The following is a 7,998-nucleotide window of genomic DNA, read 5'->3' as shown; positions in this document are numbered from 1 at the left end:
CCATATCAGAGCAGCTTGATTTGAGACCCAGCTCTGCTCATGATTCCAGCTTCCTGCTAATGAGCACCCTGGGAGGAGCTGGTGATTGCTCAAGTAGCTGGGTCCTGCCACCCACGCGGGAGACCTGGGTTGAGTTCTGGGTTCGTGGTTCAGCCTGTATCTTGTTCAGCCTATTGCAGGCATTCGATGAGTGAAGCCATGGATAAGAGCTCTCTTCCTCTCCCTCCGTCTCTCTGAGTTTGCTTCTAACCATCTATCATCTATCTATTCCTATTTATCTAGCATTTATCTATGCAACATTTATCTATCAGTTACCTATCCTCTATCTCTCTTTGCCATTAAATAAATAAATAAATAAGTATTTTTTTAAATTGAATTTGTCTTTTTGTCATGACACATTGAACTGATTGGGTGCTAATAACAAAATCAGAACTATAACAGCTGCGGAGACATCATCAAGAGGGAAGGACATTGTACAAGAGAAACTTTTAAGAAAGTTCCCATAGGAAAAAAAAGAGGCCTACAGGAAACGTCTAGTTGAGATGATGGATCACAGACTTCTCCATTTGCCAAACTTCCATTACAACCTCTTGCGGGCACCGTCATGTGACAAACAATTCTCTTTTTGTCCTAGGATACATCTTTTTTAGGAAATGGCGCACTGTGATCTTCTAAACATTTAGTATTGGATATTTGACATTTTCCCAAGAGATACAACCCTGCCTTCATCAGGCAGTGTAATGGGGATAAAGATGTTTCTTTTTTAAGAGATGGGCAGCATTGCATTTGGAAAGCTAGACAGATACACAGGCTTCTCCTACCCAAGAATGGAGCCCAGATGGCTGAGATTATGGAGAAGTGTGAGTTGGTTCCATGTGACGTTATCTGTACACATCTTCTGATGGATAATTTTTCAAATACTTGGAGCCATTAAGAAATTAACTCTCATTTAAATGTTTCTATCTTTGTAAACATTTTCTCAGCAGTTTATATCCCACTTGATTAGAAAGTAATTGACAAATAAATGCTGGCACTGGGCTCCATCAAATTTACCTAGATTTTTGTTAACTATAAAATTCTCTTCCAATGCCCCCAAATGATATAACTCAGTAGGCCTGGTTGGAACCTAAGAATCTTTAATTCTAAAAACTGTCCAAGTGACTAGCAGGCCTGGTTTAGGATTAATGAAGAGAGATGGGAACAACCATTCATACAGGGTTATGAGGGTTTTGCTCCAACACACACCTGCAGGTTTTTCCAAGTGAGTTACAGAGAAGACTGGGCAATGGAATTTGGTCTAGTTTGCCCACATCTTTCTTAAAACCCATCTCTCGTACTGCTTATTACTCCTCCTGCCTCCCCAGGAATAATGTATCACTCTCCTCTGCATTTCTAAGCCACACTGTTGGGGGCTGAATTGTGTCCCCGTGATCCCTACCCAGAATGATACATTGGAGCCTTAACCCCCATACCTCAGAATGTGACCTGTTAAGAGATAGGATTTTTTTTTTTTTTTTTTTTTTTTTGGACAGGCAATGTTAGACAGTGAGAGAGAGAGAAAGGTCTTCCTTTTCCCATTGGCTGGTGCGCTGCGCCGATCCGAAGCCAGAAGCCAGGTGCTTCCTCCTGGTCTCCCATGGGGTGCAGAGCCCAAGTCCACTGCACTCCTGGGCCACAGCAAAGAGCTGGACTGGAAGAGGAGCAACCGGGACAGAATCCGGTGCCCCAACTGTGACTAGAACCCGGGATGCTGGCGCCGCAGGAGGGGGATTAGCCTAGTGAGCCATGATCTTTACAGCTACAACAAAATTAAAATGACATAATTATGGTGGGCCTTCATCTAATGTTACTGGTATCCTGAAAAGAAGGGGAAATATGGACATTGAAATAGACACATGGAGAACAATATGCAGAGGCTCAGGGAGAATAGGCTACCAACAAGTCACGGAGGAGGCCTGAAGCAGATCCCCCCTCCCCAGCCCTTCCCAGCCCCCAGAAGGATCATCTTAATTTCACACTTGTGGCCTTCAGAACTGAAAACACAAAATTCTGTTGTTGAGGCCACCAAGTTTGTGATGCCTTGTTACAGCAGTCCAGGCAAATCAATACACAAGCAGTGTTTTTTAGGAGCAGTGAGACCAAAGCCTAGAGGCCAGTGTCATAATGAGCCTATGGGTTGTAGGTTGGGGCACATACAGACTTTGATGCTGTGTGAGGCGAGAGGAATAAGAGGAGTCTCCCAGCTTCTTTCTTCTTCTTGCTCAGTCACATCCTGCCAGTATTTCCTATTGGTCAAGTCCTTCATCTATCATCCTAATAAATGAACTTTGGAGGGCAGGCTTTTGGCACAGTGGTTAAGTCACTGCTTGAGAAGCCTGCATCCCATATTGGAGTCTGTGATTTGAAACGCGGCTACTCCATTTGTAATCTAGCTTCCTGCTAATGTGAACCTTGGGAGGCAGGTGGCAGTCCAAGTATGTGGGTCTCTGTCACCCACATGGGAGACTGAATTGAATTCCAGGCTCTTGGCTTCTGCCTTGTCCAGCCCTGTCTATTGAGGGCATTAGGGGTGTGAACCAGAAAACATAAGATCTCTCTCTATCTATATCTCTTTTGTCTTTCTGCTTTTCAAATAAAATAAAAAATAATTTTAAAGGCATGAATTTTTGTCCCAGGTAATTATATTTTTTCCTGTAGACTCAGTCTTGCTGGAAAGGAAGCTTCCTGTTATTCTCACAACAGAAGGCTAAGGCCCCAGATTCTGCCTCCTAAAATCCCATTTTGTAGCAAAGGAACTGGCAGAAGAAAAGCATTCAGGAGTTCTCAAGCCCTCTTAGAAAGACATGAAAGTATGAAAGGATCAGCCAAGCAGAGAAGACATGGAGATTGGGATGAGTGAGTGGCAAGTGTATCTCCCCAATAGCAGGGCCACCACTGCAGGGCCTCTGGCACCAGTAGTACATGCAGCAGGCACAGAAGATATGCTGGGCCTGGGCTTGGTTGGCATTAAACCCTTGTCTCACCATCCCCAACTCTATTCTCTGCCTCCTATATGTTGCCTTTGCTAGGTTCCCTATTACCTGGCTTCCCAACTGGGTTTAACCAGAGGAAGACACCTGCAGAACATGGCAGAGCAGGAAGAAGAAAGACACTAGGAAATCCCTCTTAGTCCTCTTTGCCTCACACAGCACCAAAGTCTCTATGCCTCAGCCTACAACCTATAGGCTTACTATGTCACTGGTCTCTATGCTCTGTTCACACTGGTTCTGCTCTTGTCCCTCTGAGGGTAGTGCCAGCTCCTGTTATTGTTGATCTTTGGATGCCTTTAAAGTCCCCTATTTGGTTTCCAGCTCTCTTATCACCTGAGTAACCAGGTCCCTACATCAAATTCCTGCCTCCTGGACTAGTGGTTTTTGTTTTTCTATTTGAACTATATCTGCTATAGAGGCAGTGCCCAAGACCTGATACATCCCAGAGGCCAGGAAGGAGAGAAAAGCAGCACAAATCAAATATAAAGAGGCTTCAAAAAGTTCATGGAAAATGTATACTATAAAAAAACTATGCATGGCTATCAGAAAAAATTTGCACAAAATTGAGCATCTTTTAATTAAATTTTTGCATAGATTTTGAAAAGCCACCTGGTATGTACCTCCCTTCAGCCTCATAGGGTAAGAAAATCTCTCTAAGACTCAGATGCTACTCAGGTAACAGAGACATGAGAGGGAGGTGAGCAGAACAAATCCATGAATGACTGAGTGATTAGCTAAAACAGACAGCTTCTACACTGAAGTGACATGATTATTTGGCTTGGCAGGCTTAGTCATTCTGCAACCCAGTGAAGTGAGAGGTTCTTAAGTTAACTTAATTCAGCTATAGAAAGATAAGTTTCCTTTATTAATGTCTGCATGTATAGTCTGAAAATGCCTACTGGAGCAGGCATTTGGCTCAGAGATTTAGAAATTCCTTGGGATGCCAGAATTCCATATTGGAATGCCTGCTTTGGGTCTTGGATTTGTTTCCAATTCCAGCAACCTGCTGATGCACTTCCTGGAAGGCAATAGATGACGGTTCAAGTACTCGGGTCCATACCACCTATGTAGGAGACCCATATTGAGTTCCAGGGCCCTGGCTTTGGCTTGGCTTGGCCCCACCTGTTATCACCATTTGGAGAATGAATCAATGAATGGATCTGTGTGTGTGTGTTTGTGTGTGTGTGTCTTTCTCTCTATCTTTCAAATAAAATGAATATTAATAATTTTTTAAAATGTGAATGTATACCTGCTCTGTAAAGAATTTTTAATTTACCTGGTATGTAATGAGTATGCCTTTAGGAAGAGATTGACACATGATTGAAAAATAGACCTCTGCTTCAAGATGGAGAATGTTTTAGAGAAACTAAGATAAGAGCAAGGAGACCTCTTAATGTTTTCAGAATAGTATAAATTGAAAGACTAGAGTTGGTCTTTCTGAGTTTAAGAAATATCTATTCATGGAAAAAGACAACTTTATGTACTCCCTAATAATTTTGTTGTTAATAAGTTTGAAAGTTTAAATCCCTTTGCCTATTGGTCTGTTATAGACCCCAATACTTCTTTAAAGATTTTGAGGAAAACACTGTAAATAGGAACTTAAAACATAAAATGTTGATGCCTACTTCCTGCAGATACCTGGGACTTCTAAATAGAGTGGGGATGCTAACACGTCCCATGGCAGCTGTAACAGAGCCATATATCAGATCCATTAATGCAGACATTGCTCTAAGAGATCCTGAAGTTGAGGCATATGCTTTTGCAAATATACTCTCTCTGCTGCTGTAGCAATAGTTGGGGGTTATTTCAGAAATTTAGCACCATAATACACATCTTATTTTTGCAGTGGTGTGTTCATAATTCTTCATTACCTTGTGCAACACTTGATAGCTACCTAGCCTTAAAGAAATTTGTGTGTAGATCAGCATTTTTCAATCTCAGCAATGTTGACTATTTTTTCCCAAATTTTTTTTTTATTCTGGGCATGTATGTATTGAGCAGTAACTGAGGGGCAAAAGTGCTTGCAGTTGAGAATCACTGGTGTAGATGAAACAACTTAACCACCAGACCTGAATCAAGAGACATATACACTAAGTAAATTGTAGTGATTTTGTTGATGATGGCACTGCTGGCAATAAAACTGATAATCTGGTTCATGGTTGCTTTTTCTTAAGCTATGAACTTCTGGAGGGCATAACACCTTTCACTTGACTACCAAGAAGGATTAGCAAGAGTGGAATGAGCATCTGATGTCCTACTTGCAATCGCTTATGTGCAGATACAGCATTACCTGGTCTTTCCTCAGTATGAAAAGGAGTTTATCAGTTCCCTCCTGTCATTTGGCAGAGTTAAATTCTCACAAGGTGTTATACTTCAGCCTCATCTCTGATTCCAAATGAAAGGCTTGCTCATTTGTAGACTCTGGTGAAGAAAGCTTTTGGGGGAGAGAACTGTTCTATCTTCTCTACTGCTTCTAAAATCATGTCAAAGAAGTGGCTGTCAGCTCTGCCTCCACAGGAGCCAGGTAAACCAAATTTAAGTGCTGCAACAAGAAAGGTGCAGTATGAATGTAGATTAGCATCCTCTTTCTGGCTTTACTGGAAGTGAAACCCTTGCATCATCAACTGGTCTTCAGTGAAATGACCACAACTTACTAAATGTCACACCCCATCAATCATTTGTTCCACGTAGAAAAGTGATCAACTATATGATCTACTGAGGAAAGAGACTTGACTTGTCTTGTTCACTTTGTGAACTTAAAAACTAAAATGTAAAACAAACCTCACCTATAGGAAATGCTGAGTAGTTATTTGTTGAATGAATGAATAGATCTTTCCTGTTCACTGGTATCATCAGAGAAAAATGCAAGAGGGAAGCCTGAGAATCTGGAAAAAAAGAAATTACAAAGGACTTTGTATGGGTTACTGCATCCAATGCTATTTTTTTTTTTTTACTGAAGAAGAAAGCACTGAGAAAATTAGGTGACTTCACTGGGTCTCCTAGAGCAATGGCACAACTGGAATTAATCCCATCCTTTCCTTTCCTCAATTTGACAAACACTGTTAAATTTCTGAGAGCTACATTTGTGCACTGGATGCTGGGAACACAAGATAAACAAGAAATAATCCACAAGAGGAGACATAGGATTGGGCGGCCCTGGGACTACAGTGTGACCCTTCCCAAAACTCAGCACAGCAGGGTAGAGACAGAAAACAAGGAGCCCCTTTTCCCAGGCACATCATTTATGCAACCAGCACTCTGGCTTTTCAAGATTTACACTGAAAGAATGACACAGTGGGATTCCTGTGCTCCAAGTTAAGCCCAGTTAACCAATTTGTTCAGATTTTCTTTCTGCACTTGTTTATTTGCTTTGGTGCTATACACAGACACGGGACTCTTCACTCAATGTGCAGAACACAGCAAGCTGGTGCCCAATGTCCCCTGCTTCCCTTTCTTACTCACCTCCCTTTGTCTCTTCTGTACCACTTCCATCCTGCTCTGAGGTGTTCGTTGACTTCACTATTCCTGGTCTTGATGGAGTCAATGAGTCAGAATAGACCCTAGTGTCTTTGGTTGAAATTGTTTCCTGTGCTATACAAGCAAGGTGTCAAAAATATTAAACACACATGTGTCTGTGTGTATGTGTGTGTATCCACATATATGTCATGGAGGAAAAATCCTATGGGACTAATTTCTCATGGTTGATTATCAGTGCTGTAACAAGTGAGTGTTATTCAGGAGGTTTCAAGAATTCCTTGGGGGCTCCACAAGGTCTCACATTGGCTTCTATTTACATTCCACCTTTGTAGGAATTTGAATGTAGCCAGGGGTTTCTTGGAACAGCAGGACAGAGACAAAGAGAAGATGTGCACACACAGTGATGTGAAATTTGATACTTCTCTAAATGAACAACCACTTGACTTCAAGCTCTCCTGTTTGCTGTACTGTTTAATTTTGTTTCAAATGAAGAAATTAACGTTACACCCATGGTTGAGCATGAGCCAAACTGCATGACTTCATATTGCCTTTATGGCAGCATTGAATTACATAACTTCTTGTTTGCTCCCAACATCCTGAGATTTAGGCTTTTCTATATGATTCAGGAGAGAGATTCGGTCCCAAGGAGAGGGTTTCTATCTCCACAGGTAGTCAAATCTTGGTGATGTCACCTGAGTAACATCTATGCTCTTTCAGTGTGGCTGGCATCTCTAGACAAGAAAATACTGCTTTGAGGGCAAAGTCTGACATTATACTAAGACTTTCTCTTTACCACTAAGGTTTTTGCCTTTCTGTTTAATTATGTCTGTTCTCTTGGCTGAATGGTTTCTCTAGTTTTGATCACACAGCAAAAAAAGTCTCCCTCGGAACATTCTGTTCCTGTTACTAGTTCACTGCCCAATTTCAGGAACACACTCATCTCTTCTCCAAAAAGCCAATACCTGCTGAAATAAGAAAAAAAAAACAGCTACAAAATATTTCAGGGAAATAAATATTTGATCAGGGAAAAACCTAAAGCAGTTCTCTCATTTAGAAAACCTAAATTGAAAAAAAAAATCCTTTTTTAATTTTAGGAAATGTGATTTATATATATAATTAAAATGTTAATAAACATCAATAGAAATATTAGGTAATTGTATCACTATATATTTCTATTACTATTTCTATTAAGAATTTACTTATTATTTCTATTAATGATTTCTCCAAACACATAGGATTTATTTATTATGTTCCAAAAGAGGTATAAAAATAACATTTCTTGGTTTGGTATTTGACCTGCTTATTAAGATGGCGGTGATTGGGATTCCTACATCCCACATCAGTTTCTTGTGTTCAATTTCTAGGTCCAGTTCAACTCCATCTTTTTGTACCCAGATAGACCCCGGGAGGCAGCAGTATTAGCTCAAGTTGATTGTGTTGCTGCCACTCACATGGAAGACCTGGACTGAGTTCCCAGTTCCCAGCTTCAGCC

The sequence above is a fragment of the Oryctolagus cuniculus genome, chromosome 13, assembly GCF_964237555.1.
Source record: "Oryctolagus cuniculus chromosome 13, mOryCun1.1, whole genome shotgun sequence".
In the NCBI taxonomy this organism is placed as follows: domain Eukaryota; kingdom Metazoa; phylum Chordata; class Mammalia; order Lagomorpha; family Leporidae; genus Oryctolagus; species Oryctolagus cuniculus.
This window is presented reverse-complemented; position numbering follows the sequence as displayed.